At 40.0% G+C, this 20,380-nt stretch overlaps 2 long non-coding RNA genes across 2 annotated transcripts; both read right to left on the minus strand.

Moving 5' to 3' along the window:
• Positions 1-595: 595 nt before the first annotated feature.
• Positions 596-10,497, minus strand: LOC115373412 (uncharacterized). Its single transcript, XR_003929535.1, has 3 exons — positions 10,342-10,497; positions 4,385-4,497; positions 596-1,873 (listed from the first exon to the last, which is right to left on the minus strand). It is a non-coding gene; the product is annotated as an uncharacterized LOC115373412 (long non-coding RNA).
• Positions 10,498-14,627: 4,130 nt separating this feature from the next.
• On the minus strand, positions 14,628-18,964 carry LOC115373411 (uncharacterized). Its single transcript, XR_003929534.1, has 6 exons — positions 18,730-18,964; positions 17,303-17,326; positions 17,068-17,097; positions 16,469-16,519; positions 16,206-16,262; positions 14,628-15,343 (listed from the first exon to the last, which is right to left on the minus strand). It is a non-coding gene; the product is annotated as an uncharacterized LOC115373411 (long non-coding RNA).
• Between the last annotated feature and the right edge of the window lie 1,416 nt (positions 18,965-20,380).

Here is a 20,380-nt window from a genome sequence, read left to right on the forward strand (position 1 = left end):
AACAAGCTGCAATATTCCCTAATCTGTTAAACCATCCTCATACCTTTCCCAATTCACCCCATCATCCAAGCCATCAGACAAATGTGCAAGAGGAGTGTGCCATTCGTTAAATTTAATCCCTCGGAAGGTCCCTGCTGGTATCTGTTTATTTGAAACCACACTAAGTGAAAAATTACTTTCTACACAAGCCCACCATCTAGGAAAGCTTCTTAGCATGAACAACCCTCCCTGACATCTGAACAAAACCATTCGATCCCATTTAGATTTTTTTTTTTTTGCCAATTGATTCAGAGGACACATTGGCAGAAGAACATCACCGCCCCAGTTACAGCGAGACAAGCTGTGCAGCACCCGGCCTAACCACTTCCTGCTGCGTGCAGATGACACACGCCTGTGGACACGGCAGATCCTCCAATACAGGAAATAGCTTTGCCACCCACTTCCATTGTCAACAGAAGAACAATGAAACTGGCCTGGTAGTAATAGATTCACTTTGCATGGAACCAGAGTATTGGATGTATCGGTATGTACAGATAATGTGTCCTGGACTCTGGGCTACCACTAAAACCAGTACAAAAATCGTTGACATACTTCATCTCATTCAAAATGTTCACAGCTTTATTAAATCGTTACAAAAACAAAGTAATACATTCATTTATCATTAAAAACGTGACAGTATCATGAATTTTGAAGATTAAAACTCTGCACACCCATGCAATGTTCAGTGAAGTTAAATGTTTGCATCAACATGCAGTTTATACTGCAGACATGGTTCTGAACCAGGGCTCTTCTCAAGGCAGCCGCAGATCCTGACAAGACTTCATCAGCTATCTTAACACACGCACAGAAAAAGAAAAACGTAAAAAGGTAGGTAGTGATTAGTATTAAGTCCCTTTGGAAGATCTATTTGAACAATTACCTACAGAAAAAGAAACATAAAATACCACGTTTCTCCAGTATTGTGCAAATATGGTTACTGTATCTCTGACACCCAACAGACATTTAACATGTATGAATATTGACCTGGTTGTTGAACACAGCTACATATCTGTTCACAAGGCTCTGCAGGGTTTCCGCACTGGAAGAAAAAACTAAAAACAAAAACAAAACAAAAAAAATGATAACGTTCTGGGTCCGCCTTCACTTTGTCGCTAGGTACATCTCAAATGCAGAGCCTTCCCCTTAAAAAGGGCATTACTGTTCATTTTATTCTTCAATATTTGTGCATGCTTTGAGCATTTGGCAATATTCACAGTTACTTTAGAAGAATCTGACTTTTGTCTAGGTTTTTTGTCCTTTTTTTTTTATTGCCCAGAACAACATTGATGGCATCTTGCAAGCATGTACCCTGGCAACAACTAAAGTGCAGCCCCAGCGTGAACACAGTCAGCTGGGTTGGATCACCCTAACCAGTCCATCAGAAACAGTCTGGCCATGAGACCATTGGCCTCAAGCGCCATCCCTTCCAACTGTCCTAAAAGGTCCCAACAACAACAGAAAATAAAATTTGATAACCCTAGCAGCAGCCCTGACCTCTGTGTGCATGGTGGGTGAGGGATGCCAGGAAATACAGTGTCTTAGATTGTGACTACGACTGTGAGGTGAGAAAAGTGCTGGTCTGGATGACATCTCCATGTTTCTGCTTCCTCGCGGTGAGTCCTTCACTTCTCATTGGCTCATCCATTTTTTTTTTTTCCAAAGCCGACTGGAGTGGCGGGAAGACTCTTCAGGGCGCTGGCTGAGCCTGAACCTTCTCGGTCATCTGTTTGGCACTATAGTAGGACAAGCTCAGGCCCATGATGGCCAGCATCATGGCGATCTGGTTGACCATGCGGTCTTGTGGCTGGGCCTGCACCTCGCCAGCCACTTGTCTCTGTGGTGATAAACAAAACGACAGGGCAAAGGTTAGAGGTCAGCCGACAGCCTGATAGCCCAAACATATAATCAAGCCAACATTTACATTGCAATTGTTTCATGCCAGGAGGCTTCTTCCTTAAAAAGTTTTAAAATCCAGCTTCTGCATCTGACCTTAACCACAGGCCTCTGCCATGTGCCCTAACTTGAGGGAAGAACAGTGATTAAACATTTAGAGGGGGAGAGATTTTAGCCACAGGGGAGCACGATGTTCCGTGCACAAAATAGCCAGTAAGGACTCAAACTCCTCGCACGCAAACAGTAGCAAAGGGCAGGTACAGGCAGGGGCGTCGTAGTGGGGGGAAAAGCGGGACTGATTACCCAGGGCCACAATGGGGGAGGGGGCCCTCGAAAGGCCGGAAATAAAAAGGTTTGTCTATTGGCCGGCTATACAAGGGCCCAATAAGACTTCTTTTCATGGGGCCCAAAATCCCTGGCGGTGCCCCTGGGTACAGGAGCTGGGTACAGCATGTATTGATCAGATAACCTCAGTCGTTTAGCCCCCCATGATCCCTGTGAGGCCCTGGCCAAAGAGAAAGGAATGTCCCCAGTTTATCCTCAGGCATCTGAAACAGCCGCCCTCTCCAAAATATTTTCCCCCATTGGAATCTGGGTTAGTTCAAGCCATCTATAAGACCTGAGGATGATTTTACAGATTGAAATGTTGCCTCAGAAAAGGATAAAATTGTTCACTGCACTGATTTTTTTTTTTTAATCATGCAGCTGAATAATGTGCCTGAATGTGTGCACACTCAAATAGAAAATTAACCATATAGTATCCATCCATACAAAGACTATGGCATTTATAGAATCTCCACTACAAACATTCAATATTCTCAGATCAATAGTATTGCTGCACCAATGCGTTCATTCTTACATAACACCCTGTCTCTTTTCTATGGTCTGTTAGGCTTTTGAGTCAATAGAAAGATACACGACGGGACAACCTTTGTTTTCAAATTAGCAGCAGTACTTTGGCGCAATGGGCATGGCATATGGTCAGTCACTAATGATACTGTAAGGATTATGAAAGCGACAGAAGGAACAAAAGAAATTGAGAGGAAGTGATATCATTATGATTAGTGTCAGCCCTAATCATATCACTGGTTTGGTGATGAAAGCGGATTGCGGGTCCCGTCGCAGTAGGGCCCCGTGTTTGAAAGCAGCGCCGAAATTTAGTGCATGCAGAATGTATGGATCGTTCTCATCTTCTTTGTGGTGCAGTAAGCTATGCAATAACTGAACAGACATGCCAAGCAAAGCCTAATTAGCAACGATGTATTACACAAGTGCAACAGAGTGTGAAATTTTAGCAGTTCTGAGTCCATAGATTTTTGTAAAACAGGTTGCAGTTCACACTATAAAATGTAAACAGAGAAAAATGATCTTGATATTTGTTATGGTCCCGTCTCATCACTTAGGCAACATCATTTGCATGGTCAGGCTGATTTTGCATGTTGCACATAAAAGGTTTTACACATCACAACCTTAAAGCCATGGTTTGGCTAGAGGAAAAAAAAGTGACACCTATTTAGTGAATGTTATATAAATTCAAAATTGATAAGTAATCTAATAACATATTAGAATGTGGTTAAGCCTCAGAATTGGACCTGTCTGATAAGTTAAAATAAAGTTAGCTCGCCTCATCTCGTATTACTATCCCATTCTTACATTCCAGGCCACAGGAGTCACTGACACTCCCAGAGGTGATGCATCAGCGCTGGCATTCCTATAACCAGGCAAGGAGCAAAATTAGATCTGCTGAAAGTGGCTAATTTTGAGCAATGGCTGTGATTTGTTTGGTCCATCAGCCGTGGATTTTTTTTTTTTTTTTTTACATTACCAGTTTAGACCCATTCGTAAAGCAGTTTCGACATTATTTCGACATTTTGACATTAAATGTCTTTACCGAGGACAACATTAAATATGGCAGCCTGATCGCCCGTCACGCCTACATCACTTTAGCTCATCTACCCCGAGTCAAAATGGAAGCACAACATGGCAGCTTGTTGACATTAAAGAGGCCGGCAGACCCAGACTGCGACAGAGATGCTGCTGCATCGCCGGCAAGCTAAGGAGGAGACACTGGAGGCCAAAGAAAATGCAACGTTTTGATGACAAGTGATATTAGATCTGCAAAATTTGCTTTTTTTAATATATAAGTTTTAGAGTTTTGTGATTGGGAAGCATCTCGCTGGTAAAGTGTAGTTCATATTTATAAAAAGTACTTTTAAAAAAAATCTATCTACCTCCACAAATTGCTAAATGGGATGTGGAAGATACAGAAAAAACATACTAATGCACTAATATTACGTATCTGTCAGTCATTCCCCCAGAAACAATTACATGAAATATTAATGCCTCATCCATCATCTGTGCAACTCTGAAACCACTTAACGAATTAAGAAATAATTGACAGATGCAGTGTTCATTCGCTGTCACGTTCAGAGTTTCCGATAAACACACATACCTGGAGGAGACGGAAGTATCCAGGTGTCAGTCTGCCCAGTCTGATGATCATGTCTGGTTCTGTGGTCTGTGGTGGGTTGAAGGACAGGGAACTGCTGGTGCAGCTCTCAAGGTCTGTGGAGATGAAGCGAGGAGATGAAATCAGCATCTGACCAGTAACCCGACAGAAAATGATAATCAAGGATGTGACCAGGAACCTGACAACAAAGCAGGAAAACTTTAATATCCACCAGAAAGAAAGCACCAGTTATTCTAGCCCTCTCTTGAAGTGAGAGACAAGCCAAAGCATGAATCAAGTTTTACAACAGAAACACCAAACATGTGCAATTATGCTGTTGAAATGCCTGCGCTGCCTGTCGAACTATGAAACTGTTCACTCACATGGATACAACACGCAGAGTATAAAAAAAGAGGAAGAGAGCACTGCAGATTGCGTGCAAATAAACTAGAACCATCTGATCCCTGAATGAGTAAGTGAACACTTCTAGCCTGAAGCCGTGGTGCTGACAAACCCTCGCCGCTGTGCTCCAGTCAAGCCCGGTCCAACGTGCCCACCGAGCGGACAGACCGCTCCGCATTTCTGCCCTGATCAGAACTTTCACATGTGGAGTCATTTTAAATCTAAGCTGCTTGGCATTGTTTCTTTTGGCGCCCTGCTTTATTAAATTATCTTGTCTGAACTGGATCTGGACAAGAGCAACAGTGCTTCTATTCATGCTGCGTCATGCAATGCAGAAAACGATGATTTCATTCAAACACAAGTGATGAGAGGATGAAGGCTTCTGAACGCTTGTGAGAAATTGCCCAGGAAGAACGCAAAAGAAATGACTGACCATCCAAAAAACGAGAATTAAGAACAAAAGTGCCCAAAAAGAAGATAAGAGCTAACATTTATACTGTACAAACTATATCATCTTTGTCCTCCAGTGAAAAAACTGGAAAAAGGCAAGCTATCACCTCAACAGCAACCCAATTATAAATAAATGGAGGAGTAGAAAGCTCTGTCTTTACAAAATGTGAACTCTTAACACCACAGCAAGTATCCTGGTGTGTTAGCAGTCACTAAGCAAATCTTGTGTTGGGATCTGACAAATGAAAACGTTGCATCTGTGATGAAAATTCAGGGGTTGGTGAAAAGGAGTGTGGACGGAGGTAAGAGATATATGAAGGATTCATCTGCCAACCTGGTTGGAATCAGATCACTTTGTACGGACCAAAGTGGGGAAAAATGTAATCCAAGTTCTTAAAGTTGCTCTTGCGCAAAAGTCGGTCTTGTATGTTAAAAGCTGATGGTAAAACAGCCCGTAAATGCCCGTTCAAGAGGCCAGCAGGACCCACTACTTCCCAACCACGCCAAAAACCCCCGACAGATGCCAGAGTAGTGAACTTGAACTACTGAGAGAGAACGTGCTCTGCGCTCCACCCTTTTATACAGCCCTGCTCTCGCCCAACCAGATTTGCAGGCTTGACCAACACTCACGCCCACTCTCAAATACACATAGACAGCGCTGTTCAAACACATTTCTCTCTCAGTGGGGTGCTCTCTAAAACGCGCCCCTTCCTAACTCCTTCCACGACAATAAAATCCCTTTGTGAACTGTCAAAAACAATTTGCTCAGGCAGCCTACACAACGTAATGAAGAATAAAAGGGGGGGAAAAAGCAGGTCAATAAGCACAACTGCGCATGCCTAAGGGAAGATGTTAATGTTTTGTATTACACAACAGCCATGGCATGTCCCTTTAATCCTATGCAGTTGCAGAAATTAAATGTCACAGATATTACTGTTATCCGACCTAAAGCATCTAAACCTCCTCTGCTGCAGCTTGGGACAAAAGGCTTTTCTTTGGTAATTAGTCTTTCAGTTGCATGTTTTGGATTTCATCGCTCTGATAACTTGTTTAGGCGTTATATAATAATTTTCCATTTCACTGGTCAAATACTTGCAGCTTCTCTTCATGGATCTTACAGCGAGTGACCTCATGCAATTTGAAATTGAGTTTTAACACCATAGGATGTTTTTGACCAGGAAACCAAACTGGGAAAACACACCTTGACCAGCCAGAAAAACGTGCTTGGCTTTAAGACTCGGCTCAAAGTCAAAACCGCACCAATTAGCCGTTAACCAGGGCTTCTTTAAAGAGCTGCAAAACAAACTGAGCTCATTGTTGCAAAGTCAATTGGCATTATAATTAGGAGATGAAGTAAAAATGTGTGCCTGCCAGCCAGTCAACAGCAGACATACAGTTTCAGAGAACATCTCATATTTAATCTGATCAGAGAAATGATACAAAACATTTTAGTTAATCCTACACCTACTGAAAAAGTAATGAAGGCATAATCTGAAAATATATAGAAATGGCTACTTAACTAGACACGTTTGGGGTGGAAGGAGAAAGCTGCTCAACATGGTAATCCCTGAGTTGTATTATTTATCTCTCTTTTTTATTTATTTATTTATTTTTTGGAAGCATCTTTGGTAGTAAGTAGGTGATCTGTGCTTTGGTATTTTACTGCTGCACTTCCCAGAGATCATTTAAGTGCAGTCAGTACTGTGGCATTCTTTTCCTTAGATTTCCAGTGATGAAGTTTGAGTTTCTGTAGGTGTCGCTCTTATCTTTGTTTGTGCAGCCATGGGTATCGCCAGCACCATTTACCTCAAATAAACAGCTGTCAGTGAATAAAAATGATCACCTGTGCTCCATACAAGTGTTCCTAGTAAGGATGAATCACACCTGACACCAGGTGACTGGAACAGCAAATGTAATGTACCCAGTTCATAAGGTAGGCTGTCCAAGTATTGACTGATATTAAAGTTGTAAAACATTATATGAAAATGTTATGGATGATTATTGTGTATTTTTTTATAAGATTAAAAAGGACAAAATGTTTCAAGAAGTTGAAACTGAGTCTGTCAGACTTATGATGGCCAGCCTGAAGAAGTTCCACCTCCTCATGTAAGGAGGAGTTTAGCTGTTCTAACATGCGGATGTGTGAAAAAAAAAAAAATCTCTTTCTGTAGTTAATGCAAATCAGTTTTTGGCATCAGGGCAGAGTGACATTTCTCAGCTGATTCAGTGATGGTTGAGTCGGTTCTTTTGTAGAAGTTGGCCAGTAGCTGCAAAAATCTGATTACCTGCATGCTTCAACATGGACTCCTATGAATCACCTCTCAACTATTCAGGTTCACCTGAGGCAATAGGGTGTTTCCCATTTGTGGCTACATTTAAAAATACCTGCTGTGTTCATACTCAGTGAATGGCCTAGAGATGAGCTATACCAACACATAAATCTACACTCAGCTGGTTGAGACAGTCTGCTTTCTAGAGAAACTGGAGCTGCTGTCTAAAAATCATGTGTTACGCCAAATTATAACACCTCTTGATTTCACCAATACACAACATCCCTGAGAGTATTCAGTTCCCTCAGTGCAGAGGAATCCTGGCTGCCCTTTACAAGTTCTAATTACTGGAGAAAACTGCATCCTGGTAGTACAGGAAAACGCCTCCCTAAGCCTCACTTTTAGATCAGGAGGCTGAACAGAATGCCTGAGAAAACATGGGCTGGGGGCTTGGCTGGAGTAAATTCACCTCATCTCTCCAACAGAGATGGTTAACAAAAAAGAAAAAAAAAAGCAGGATGTCAATCAGGATTAGACTCACTTCTGCACCAGGCTTGTAAACATATATTGGGTACACTGTGTCCTTCCATGCCAACAGCCAATAAAATCCCATCAGCGCTCCTTCCTTCCTCTCTTTGCTCCTCCCCCTTCACATCACTTTCTACCCCCCAACCCCGACCCCACCCCCAATCCATCCAGGCAGAGCACGGCATCTGTTGTTGTGAGAGAGCGCTCAGTTGTGGACAATAGCAGTGTTGCACACTGACATCAGCAGCTGCTGTGGAGGAACTCCTGCTGGAGTGAAAAATCTCCTTTCCTAGTCATTCACCTGATAGCAGCTCAGGATTACATCATCAACATTGACCTGACTGACAGTTGAGTTGTGCAATCCTGCCTTGGCCTGGCCATCTGAGACCCTCCTCTTCACACATGACTGTAGCATGTGCACATGACTGTTGCCATGGTTCCGTCATGCAAGCTCGATTTATGTGCTGCATGTTGATGTGGAAGAACAATTTGTCCCAACAGCCAACTACCTTCCATGCTCGGGGATTTGCAAATGAGTTTCAATGAACAGAGGTCACAAAAAAGTAGGCGACCAATTACAAAGGCCAAAGGTCTTCATTCCACCAATACCATATTTCAGTGAGCATTTCCAAGCAACTGATACATATGCAGTCAAGAAGGTTAAAGGGTTTGAGAAGAGTTTAAAGAATGTGGGGTTTAAGCACTGGGGGCGATCCATCATTTTTTTCCATTTACGACACGTCTTCAAGGTGTGCATGACCCTGAAATTAGAGAGAGGCTCTCCATTTTAAGCCATATCGGTGAAGACATTGACGTGGCTGACTCGAGGTCGCAAAGAAAAGTGCAATTTAAAAAGTGCAATTTAGGCAATTAACAGAACTTTGAAGCCATGTGAATTAACCCGGGGCGGGCCCTAGGTATTAACACCAAAATGAGCCATTGACAACCGCCTGATAATAGCCACCTTCTGATGTTGCGTGTCACAGTAACTCCAATTGAAAGAAAAAAGTGTGACTAAAGAGTGTGAATACAACCTGAAGACTACAATGAGCCAAGCCGTACAGGCGGCAAAACCAAGAATTTGAAATTTGTGGATTTTAATGCCATTTGAGGCCCTGACGGGTTTCATTAAAGGAGACAAAAACTTAATAAATAAATAAATAAACATATAGCTTACTGTATGCCAATAGCTAGATTTACTACAAAGAAAACATCCCAAAGGCATTGGTTCAGCCAATGCTCCATTCTCTCGTAACATCTGAGCTGGGTACAAAATGTACAGATGACTCCAGCCCATGCGCAGTAAGACACAGGAGGGAGAAAAGGCACATATAGGCCATATGGGAAAACAGAAGATTCAAATAGTGATGCATATGAACATACAGAACCACATGGCAAGACCCAGAATTTTTAATGGAAATGACAACAAATGATAGATTTAGCTCATTAATGCAGGTGGTACAAGATGTACATCCCAATGAAACAGGATATGAATTTATTTAAATGGCACTAAGAAATATCTGATCATTTATTATCACTCACTTTTAATCATTTATTGTTCTTTTAGCTCCACCAGCTGACTCAAAACCCCCACTGGTAATTTGTAGCTCATGGCCCTGCTGCCATCTTTTCCCATCCTAAATTAGCTGATAACCTTTTGTTTAAGAAAAAAAAAAAAAGTGAATTTATCTCCAGTAAAATCATCGCTCTAAGCTGGCTCACGTCAACTGCATGATATACTAAGAATTTCATTCGTGTAATGCTCAATTTAGACAAATTCATTAAACAATAAAGGCAATAAATCACTTTTATTTTTATGAGACATTTTTATTACACTTAAACAGTCATCTCAGGGTAAATGATGACCTGATGGATATTTTTGGACAAGAAGCGGCTACCGGCAACACTTCCAAAAAGTTTTGGTTTAACCTTTGCGAGCCCAAAAAGACTGAGCGCTCCAATGCTGCACAATACCGGCTGGCTGATTGTTTAAAGAAGCGACTTCTTATCATGAGAAAACATTCAATTTAGTTTTCTCAAAGTCCGAATTGAAGATAATGAGCCAATATGTGAGCACACATGTCGGCCAGGAAGCAAAATTTGATTTGATTGTATTTTTTTTTTTTTTTTTAATGTCTCGGACCCAGTCCCGCTGATGCCCATTATGAAACAGGAATTCAGTCACTGTCTCATTTGAGCACAAAGTGTTGCAAAACAGTTGTGTAAGCACCTGCATTTTACTGTTCCCCGCCCATTAACCATTTATTTCAGTGCAAACTATTACTTTAAAATGTGTAGTTTTCTTCTTACCTGTAACTGCGCTGGACCTGGGCTGATTGGGGATGGACTGAGGCTGGTGCGCTGATGGAAAGCACACGGTGTTCGTGTAGTAAAGTCTATATAGGAGGGGCCGGGCCTATACGTTCACAGCGGGGGGGCGGGGCACTCACACAGACACGCATTGACTTCCATGTGAGCAAAATGACCCGCGTGTCTCTATTTTTCTACCCATTAGAATATTTAGTGTTGTTTAATGTGTAGGTTTTGTCGTGTGTCATAAAATATCCATATAAAGGCTACATGGATGGCAACCCTAAGACTAGATGCCATGTAGCCAACGCACAGTGGTTTTAATAAATGAACAGGCGGAACCCAAACTACACGCCAGAGGACATTCAGCTCAAATATTAGTTGAGTGGCCAAGATAATTAATTTATTTTGGAAAACAGGCAGGAGACTGGGAAGCGTCTTGGCTGCAGAATTCAGATAGGATTGGGCGCTCTGTGGGAAAATAAAATGGGTGAATCTTGAGGGAAAGAAAAAAAATTCAAGACATAATATATGATTAGAAAACATAAGATAAACTTTACAGCAACTGGCCAAAAAAAAGTAAGCCAGGTCTTAAGGGGTGTGGTAAAAATATGGAATATGGAAGAATATGGAACCAGGTTGCTTTGCATGTTATTTATTTATTTATTTATTCATTCATTCATTTTTAATTGCCAGTTATTGCCATTGTAGTAACTTTTCCCCTTGTATGAGCACAGGTGGTTTGAGGTTTGAGGGACACCAGTGCTCCTGGTTCCTGTTTTTCTGTTTAAGATATACTTTATCGTCCCAAAGGGAAATTTATCCTGGACTCCAAAATAAGTTAATATGCCTTTAGTATGATAAGCTTCTAGTATATTTGGCAATTCTCAGTGAAAAGGTCCCAATGACCTTCATCTTCATCATTTCTTATCATGATGAACCAATACTGGAGTGATTTTGGATCACATTTTCATTATTTTATTCTGGTTATACTAGGGGATCTACAGCACTCGGTGTTATCAACACCATAGCATACACATACAAGAACACTTCCAGTGCCCCAAATAATGTCCAAAAAATTCCAAAAATTGGGACAACTGTCATCTACTTGTATGCGCACATGCATTTTTTGCAGTACAGGAACCCATAATGACTTCAGCAGTTGCTTGCATCATGCTGTCGGCTTTTAATCTTGATTTTATGTGGTAATGTAGTAGTTTTGGGCATTTGCCCCTGCACTGCAGTCTTCAATTCGATATTGACCAACAATAGTTAGACGAGTCTCGTGCCCACATTTTTATTTTCTACTAACAGGGGGGGCCATCTACATGAGGGCCTCTAAGCAACTGGAATGTGTCCTCATGTCACCACTTGCTGATCCTTCTCTTCTGTTTGTGTCGACCCCCACTTTTCTGACTCTTATTTTGCTCTCCCCTCCCCCAAAGTGCTTCTTGGTGTCAGCTTTCCCCCATGACCACACTCAAATATGAGTGTAGTTGTAGCTTTTGTCCTGAGGACACCATCCCCAGCTTAGGAAGGCACAGGCCCACTGATCCCAACCAGTCCTGCAGATTTATGACCAAAGCAGGGGGTAAAGGGTCAAGATGGAGAGTGTTTACTGGTTTGTATTTGCTTGGTTTGTTCTTAGGTTGTTAGGGTTGTGGCTCACCCACAGCCCTAACAAATCATTATCATTTTCCTATAATATAAAGAAAAAATACCAAAGTCTGTATTCTAGCTGTAAGCACCTGTAGGAACCTCTCTAAAGCATGTTCACTTCATCAAAGACTTGTCCAAAATGCATGACCTTTGACCTTCTTATTGATGTCCCTTTTTGAACTGATTTACTTAAACTGACAATTACTCCTTATTGTGGTGCATATGGTCCCTGCCATGTGGGCTGTATTTCTACATTATACAGCTGTCACAACAAAGCAGAGTATAGACCTAGTGATACCTCAGCATATGAAAAAATACTGTAACGTTAAGTTTTTTTTTTTTTTTTTGCACACTCTCCATCCATCCAATCAAGCTTCCTTATTTTGCCATATAACTTCAAACACTATCACATCATAAAAACCTGTAATAAAACATTGACCAAGTGTATTCATTCATGGAAGCTTTTCAGTGTTATATCTGATTAGAAAACTCTGATTAGAAACATTTTCTCAATAAAAAAGAAAAATCGTCAGCTGTATGCCCGTTGTTTCCCTTAACAAAAAGGGGGAAGGGCTCAAATTTGACCCACATTTGGACCCTCCAGTTGCTGCTGCAGCATCGAGAGGCCCGGACAGTGACTGATTAAAGTGCAAACCATGAGAGAGAGCAACAACAGAAGTAACAAAAACCACTCCTCCATCGTGGCTGATGATTTTCCACGTTTCAAAACAATCCGCGTAATTTTTGACCGCGTTTCCCACGCTGTGGAGCTCAGCAGAGAGGGACACCTACCGGATGGAAAAGGCATTACACAGCTGTTGCTCTGCGAGACTGTGAACGCGCAATTTGTGCTCGTTCACCTGACAGTGGTTTTCAAAGTGGGGTCTTTTTCCTCTTTAGGGACCCTTGAGGAGCTTCCAAAGGGTCCTCACCAAAGAAACAGATTAATTTCACTATAATACATTTAATAGAAATGAAAACAGACATTCTTATATTATGTATTAATCTCACTATTTTAAAACTAATTGTCACTGTTAAAGTATGTCATCTACACAATACCATACTTTCATTAGGGTCCCTAATATTAAGGTACAATCAGTTCAAATGGAGGACTTAAATGACACCCGGGGTGCTTAAATAAATAAGTTTGAAAATCCCTGGTACAGGTGTGATGTGGCATTGCCCTCTACTGGTGGAATCATGTAAAAACAGCAAGGTTTTGTTGTGGAGCGTCTGGTCCAGGGGCCCAACACTGCAGATTTGTGCAGGTAAACCAAGTCGAGCGAGGTTTATGTATTGTCTGTCATCACAAACCGCCTCTTAAGGAGCTATAGAGATCAAACTAATTAATGATCATTCTTAAAAAAAAGATGTAGTACAGTGCGGAGACAGAATAAAGCACACAGAAACAAAATACAGCACAATGCAGAAAACTGCATGTGCCACCTGTCTGGGACTCTCAGTGAAGACAAGCAAGAGCTGATAAGAAAACCTTGTTTGTAAGGGGGAAAAATAGGAAGAAAGTGCAGGGCCATTCACAGAGGGATCCTTCTGCACCAGGACAGCTGAGCGTGCAGTGGGTGACGGGACAGCACCTGATTTGATTGATTAGTTCCTCTTTTCCAGTTGAACAAATCAGTGAAAGCAGCAGTGAAATCAGATGTGCTAGTGCATACCTGCATACTCTCAGCCCATTTCTGCACTGGCCCCATAGTATATGAAAAAGAAAAAAAGGTGGTCATAGTTCATATTTTCATAAACACATATAGGTTATACAGGCACTTATAGGCTACAAGCACAGATGCATATTAAAGTAGTTTTATCCCAACATGCACACTGTCCTTTAGTTTGAACTTCTATTCAAGTGACCTTTTGACACAAGCACTTTTTTTTGGCACCTTTCTGCTTGACAGTCACACAGGTTTGCAGCTGCACCAGGACTAGCTGCACAGTCGTGGGTGCCTTGCTCAAGAGCACCCTGGCAGTTAACTGCTGAAGCAGGGGCGTCATGTCAACAATGGCGTAATACAAAATCACATCACGCATCTCTCAGTATCAAAAGGAATATAATACAGCTGCAACGATTAGTCAAATAACCGGTCACTTGCCAACTAATAAACGAATCACCAACTATTTTGAAAATCAATTAATGGTTTTGACTTATTTTAATAGGAACATTTCCAAATTCTCTGATCCCAGCTTCTCAAATGTGAATATTTTCAGGTTATTAGAGAGTTAAGTAAATATATTTGGGTCATCAACTGTCATTTGGGACAAAACAAGACATATGGGGAAACTGTGATCAACATTTTTCACAATTTTCTTACATTTCATGGACCAAATAACTAATCAAATAATCAAGGAAATAACCAAGTGATGAATCAATAGTCAAAGTAATGATTAGTTGTCTACAATATGAGATGTCTAATTTCTCTTTAGGATTGACAAAACTGAGTTATATAGTTAATCCACATTGGAGGACAGTGTCTCAAACATATACTAGCTTGTTTGCACCCTGCCAAAACTACATTGATTGCACAGTCGATGTCATGATACTTTGTTAAATTAAATCTGATCATATCCGTCATGTAAATGTTTAAATCTCTAACCATGCACAAACAAAAATAGACATTTTGGAACATTTTATTCAAGAACAATAAAATCAGTCACAAGTACATTTAATTCAGTCAAATCAGCCAGAAAACCTTCCTTTAACAGTTACCGAAAATAACTTAATAAACAGAATGTTTTATCAGATGAGAAGTTCACATCATAAATGTTATTGGGATGTATTTAACTGTTGACCTAATACAATTTCTCCTAAAACATTTTTTTTTTTTTTGCAGTATTTTGACTACATTTGATGTCAATATACAGTGCTTCAAAACATTTGGTAAGCATTTCATTATTTGTTAAACAAATAATAGCATCAGCAAAACTGCTATTATCCCTAGCCTTTTTTTTTTTTTTTTTAAACAATACACTTTAGCTGCCTTATAATGTTTGGGTTTTAAAGTTAGATTTTAAAATCCAAAATGTAGGAAAATATCTGTATTATTCAGCAGTTAAAAAACAGGATTAGACTAGATAAAAATGCTACTTTTACAAGATATGGACGGATTCATTTCAAAATGGCGTAAAAATGGATATCAATGTGAGAAACCTCCTTGGAACAGCTTCATTACATCAAGTGCAAGCCCAAAACAAAACTATAAATGACATCTGTAATATAAAACTTGGTAAAAAATACTTATTTCAAACTGTACAATCACCAAGTACACAGAATGAGCACATCTTCAACTGCTATTCATTTGGCTTCTTCAGTGGCCTCAACATTTGGTGCCTGGGGAAAAAGTATTAAAGAAAAAAAAAAAAAGAATGAAAAAGTGCATTACTTACAAGTGCCCTGGAGTCAAAAGTACATGCAAGCATACACCCAAATCTAAAAGTTCTAGTTCGAAGATTATTCATTCAACAACACAAGTACACACACACACACACACACACACACACACACACACACACACACACACATATACATGCAATCTTTTAAGATTTATAAATAAACATGTTTGTCCACATGCAGGTGTCAGTTAACTCAGCACCGTTTAGCCTGGCCTGGACGTCAACATGGACCAGAGACGCAGACTTGTAATCTCCTATTACTAATGTCCCAATAACAGCACCTAAGCAGCCACTGTATTATTATGATGATGCAGAGCCATTACTCACTGCTACACATTATGAGCTTTGATTAATTAAACACAAGTCGCTCTGATGTGTGACCTGAAATTACTGGACAGTATAATGTCAATACATAAATCTATTTACTAATGCTAGAATATAAATCATGCTTGTAGGAAACAGGATCTTACTGCACACATCTGTCCATTAATAATGTCAGACTTTATTAGGAAATAATGTGCCACAATGATGTGTGGAAAAGATTTAAGTTCCAAATAGGATGTCGTCCAAATTACATATTTGACAGTGTCCTTCTCTCTAACACAGTGTTCTTTTTGGTTGTACACATCATTTACACCACTAGCCACTGGAGTTTTTCTAAACTACCTGTTCATATGGACAGAACTATTTTTTTTTTTTATTAAATACAGTATACTTTTCTTACATGTGTAATTAGAAAAATGCATACTGTTACTTGTGAAACATTTGTAATGGGAGCATCTTTTCAAAAGGAAACTAACCTCAGCCTTGGCATCCCCATTTTCAGCTGGATTGGCCTTCTTTCCTTTGGCTGCCTTCTACAAGAAAACATTACACATGATTACTAACACCTTACCGTTTCCATCCTGCAAGGTATTAAACTTTATGTCACATACTTACACTAAATAAAGTAAGCCAAGACATATAAACTGTTTCTTTTCCACTTTGCCCTGGAACTAAATGTAATGCATGAGCTTCAGAAAGACTGTTGCTACAATAAAATGGTGACATCTATCTGTACTACCTTTGGTGCAGCTTTTTTGACCTTCGGTGCTGGCTTTGGAGGTGGAGGGTTCTGCAAGAGAGGAGCAAAGAAAGATCATTAAAAACTGTTGGCAGTACCCAACATGCATTTGCTATTTAAATTCTAGACAAAAGCTTGTTGATTTAACAACATGGTGGACTGCACAGCAAAGGTTCATGGGCTACATTGAAAAATATAAATAGTAAACACAGACACTATTTACAGCAAGACATATTCAGGGATTATCAGGTTTGGGACTGATAGTTACTGAAAAATAACACCCCAGTCTCTGATTTCTATTGCAGTCCCAACATTTAAATTGTTTTATTTATTTGTGTTTTTCATAGTGGAAATGTGGGAAATTACATTTTGACCCTTTATCAGAACATAAAACGAGGCATTTGTTTGTGTTTCAAATGTGCATGCAAATATATGGGTGACGTTGGGGCTTTTGCTGAATGTCATAACTGGAATGCATTACTCCTTAGAGTATTGTAAGAAAACACAACCTACTTTTACTTTTGAATGCAAGGCATAAAGCAGCCTGTAATTCTTACTAAGTTTAAAGAAATCTACTATTTTTGCTGTGTGAAGCTTACCAGTAATAGCCGTGCAGATTTCCTTGTAGCCTGTAGAGAGGACAAGAGACTTGAGTAAAAATCTGAAATCTAAAATATGTAATATAAAACTAATAATTATAGAAAAAACAAACAAACAATAGTGTTTACTAGTCATATGTAATCATTTTACTGGCTGATGCTGTGTAAGTAGTTTGGATGGGTTTTAAAAGATAATCCTAAATATGATTTTCACAGATTACTAATGATTACAAACCTCAGCGGGGACCTCCTTAGTCCGCTAGGGGAAAAAAAAAAAAAAAAAACACAAAGAAGATTGAAATTACATCTTGAAAATGAACAGCAGCACACATTCAAAAGCAACTCACAGTACATCAATAAAATGATTAACTTACAATTAAAATCACAAGGCTGAAAAATTACAAGCGGTCCAATGTAAAGCATGCGGGCCCCGGCGGTATTTATACAATCACGTAATTGTGTGCAAAGTACTAAACAACACATGCACCACAGTCCTGCTTGTTGTGCTGTGTGTTGTTTTTTTCCCCCTGTTGGCTACTGCACAAAGACCATCCCGCGCATATTTGAATTCAAATCCGGGCTGTCTTGTTGCCATGACACCGCCTTGGCGCCCTGACACTCTCTTTGTTTTGTATGAGTGCGCGCGCCGACTGACAGCTGTTAAGAAGATGACAACACTGCCAGGTTTCTAATCTCTACCTCGACACAGTCCGGCGCACCGTGCTCACCAACCACCCGTACAACACAGTTAATAAGCCACTTCACCGCGTACGTTTCCCCCTCCCTTTACATACATCGATCATTTTTAAATGTTTACCAAGTGATTTTTTACACGCAAACGTTCCTTTTAACCTCTGCAAAATCACGTAGTTACGACAAAAGTCCCACTAATACGCGGTGTTACCACAGCCTTACGAGGCCCTCTAACGACGTTTCTGGCTTGAACTGACATTTCCTAAGTTCGGTTTATGTACGTAAATATTTATCATGTCCGTAAAAGCTGGCACATAAATGTCTAATTATTTACGATTTTTTTTCGAATAACGTGCAAAATGAGAACTTTGACTTTCGAAAAAAAAAAAGGGGAAGGTCAAACAAAACAAATAACATTTACCATTTTCCCTCCCCCACCTCCTTCCTCAACTTTGGAGCTTGAACTTGTCTTGACTCCGACATGACAGAAGTACACACCCTAACCGTCAGGGCATATCATTTCGTCGTATTAAACAATAAATATAAACCCACAGTGCAAAATGCTACCGTTGCATTGAATTTCCACACACTTTTTTGTGCTATTAACTGTTAATAATAAGGAAGAAGGGGAAAAAAACGCTGTCAAAGAGAGCGCCAATATTTGGAGGGTGCCAACAGGAAATAGAAAATTGTTAGATTTGCAAGAGCTGCTCAATAGGAATTAAATTCAGAATATAAACCAGTCGTGTCTTTTTGTAATGAATGCATATTCACTTTTACATTACACGTCGATTCGTCGATACATGGGGGTAATGTCTGAAAAGATTATCGAATAGGTCTGCACTGTGCGTCCGCCATGCCAGCAATAGTGATGACGTTCTTCTGATACAGAAATCATATGAAATGCAACATAACGGGGAACTAAACGCACACAAAAAATATGCATTTCGTCGAAATAAACATCCTTACCTTTACTTTGGGCATCTTGGTGGCAGGAAATAAGTGGTAAATTTACAGAAATGTAACCGTAAATATGCGTTCCCCCGAGAGGTTACAGGCGACCGCTGTGGGTTTCGTGCGTAAAATGGCGAATGTAGAATACAACCGAATGTTTTAATAGTTTATATACACTGAAATATAAGAACGAAACCGGTTTGAACCAGTTTTGTACTTCGAAGTCAGTCATTGGATGCTAATACATCCCCTGCTCGCAGGCACCGCCCATTTGTTAAAGGGACAGTCCCATTAAAAAAAAAACATTGATCATTTTCGTAGGGTGGCGTTGTATTGCGGCCTGCCAACCTGTCATGTAAAATTCTCCTGACTTTCCCCCCATGACTTTCCATGACTAAAATGTAAAAAAATCCCAATTATCATAGCAGTGCGAAATGGTGTTTTTCCTTTGACCTCTATTTGTTAAGACAGAGATTCAGAGGTCCTACTGCCCTGTTGGGACAAAGAAGATTACATGCATCGTCTTATTTTCAGGATTAAGCGAGGGAAGTGAACATAAGGTGAACACAACAGCAAATAAACAGGCTTTGTTTAGTGAATAACTAGTAGGTGCCTTTTTTTCTTGTAACTGAAGCTGACAAATTTCCTTAATGTATTATGGAATAATATTAATGACTTGTCCCAAAAAAATGAATAAAAATGACTTCCCCTGTCTGGAATAGACTTGTTAAAATCCCATGACCCTTGAGAACCTTCTAATATCAAACTGATATGATCTATGCAAAGACAGAGCTTTAAAACAATAAATTAATACCTCACTGCTATCATAAATGTTTTTTTTTTTTTTTTCTTTTGCTGATACAATGCTTCGTGCCATAATCCAGGACAGGCATTCACAGTTGAGTGTGAGTGCAGGTACCTGGGTTATCAGGTGCATACCTCCCATGCTGCAGGTTTGGTTTCAGTCTGGACCATGAAAGTTATGCATTTCCTTAGTTCTCAACATTATTCAACAGTTTCTGAGCCCACTTTGCCTTTCACAAACAGGCCAGGGGGACAGCTCAAAGTGCTGGCTCAGACTGGGAGGGCCTTGCAGAAACTGAACGGTATCAACCAATGAATCAACATGACAGGAAAAAACAGGTAACAGGCAGTGCACCCATGCTCCCCTGCAACCAATACGACAAACAACCAAAATCAAACAAGACAATATATCACTGTAAAGAAAGAAGAATCACAACATGCAGTAAAAATTAGATTTTTGTTTGTCACTGGTCATTATTGGAAATTAGATTTTTTTTTCACATTATGACAAGAAGACCAACATATTCAGTTGTTTTCTTGATGATAATTTCATACAGTATTTATTGTACTGTTTAGCAGACACAACTTGTGCAACACTTACGAGTAGCCAATATAATTTATATTGATTGATGGCCGAGTGCTATGGGCCTGGGAGCTAAAATGAAAAACAAACTTTTTAACCCCTGAATCATGACTACTGCCAGTGTTTTAGTCCTTTTTATTTTTCTCTCAGAAATAATTTTGATGTCCAATTCTGATTGATATTGGTAAACAATATTGAGGAAATGATTATTGATATTTATACCTATCTGCTAAAGGCATCAACGTTTCCACAACACAAATTTATATAAAAAATTATAGC

The sequence above is a fragment of the Myripristis murdjan genome, chromosome 16, assembly GCF_902150065.1.
Source record: "Myripristis murdjan chromosome 16, fMyrMur1.1, whole genome shotgun sequence".
Lineage (NCBI taxonomy): Eukaryota > Metazoa > Chordata > Actinopteri > Holocentriformes > Holocentridae > Myripristis > Myripristis murdjan.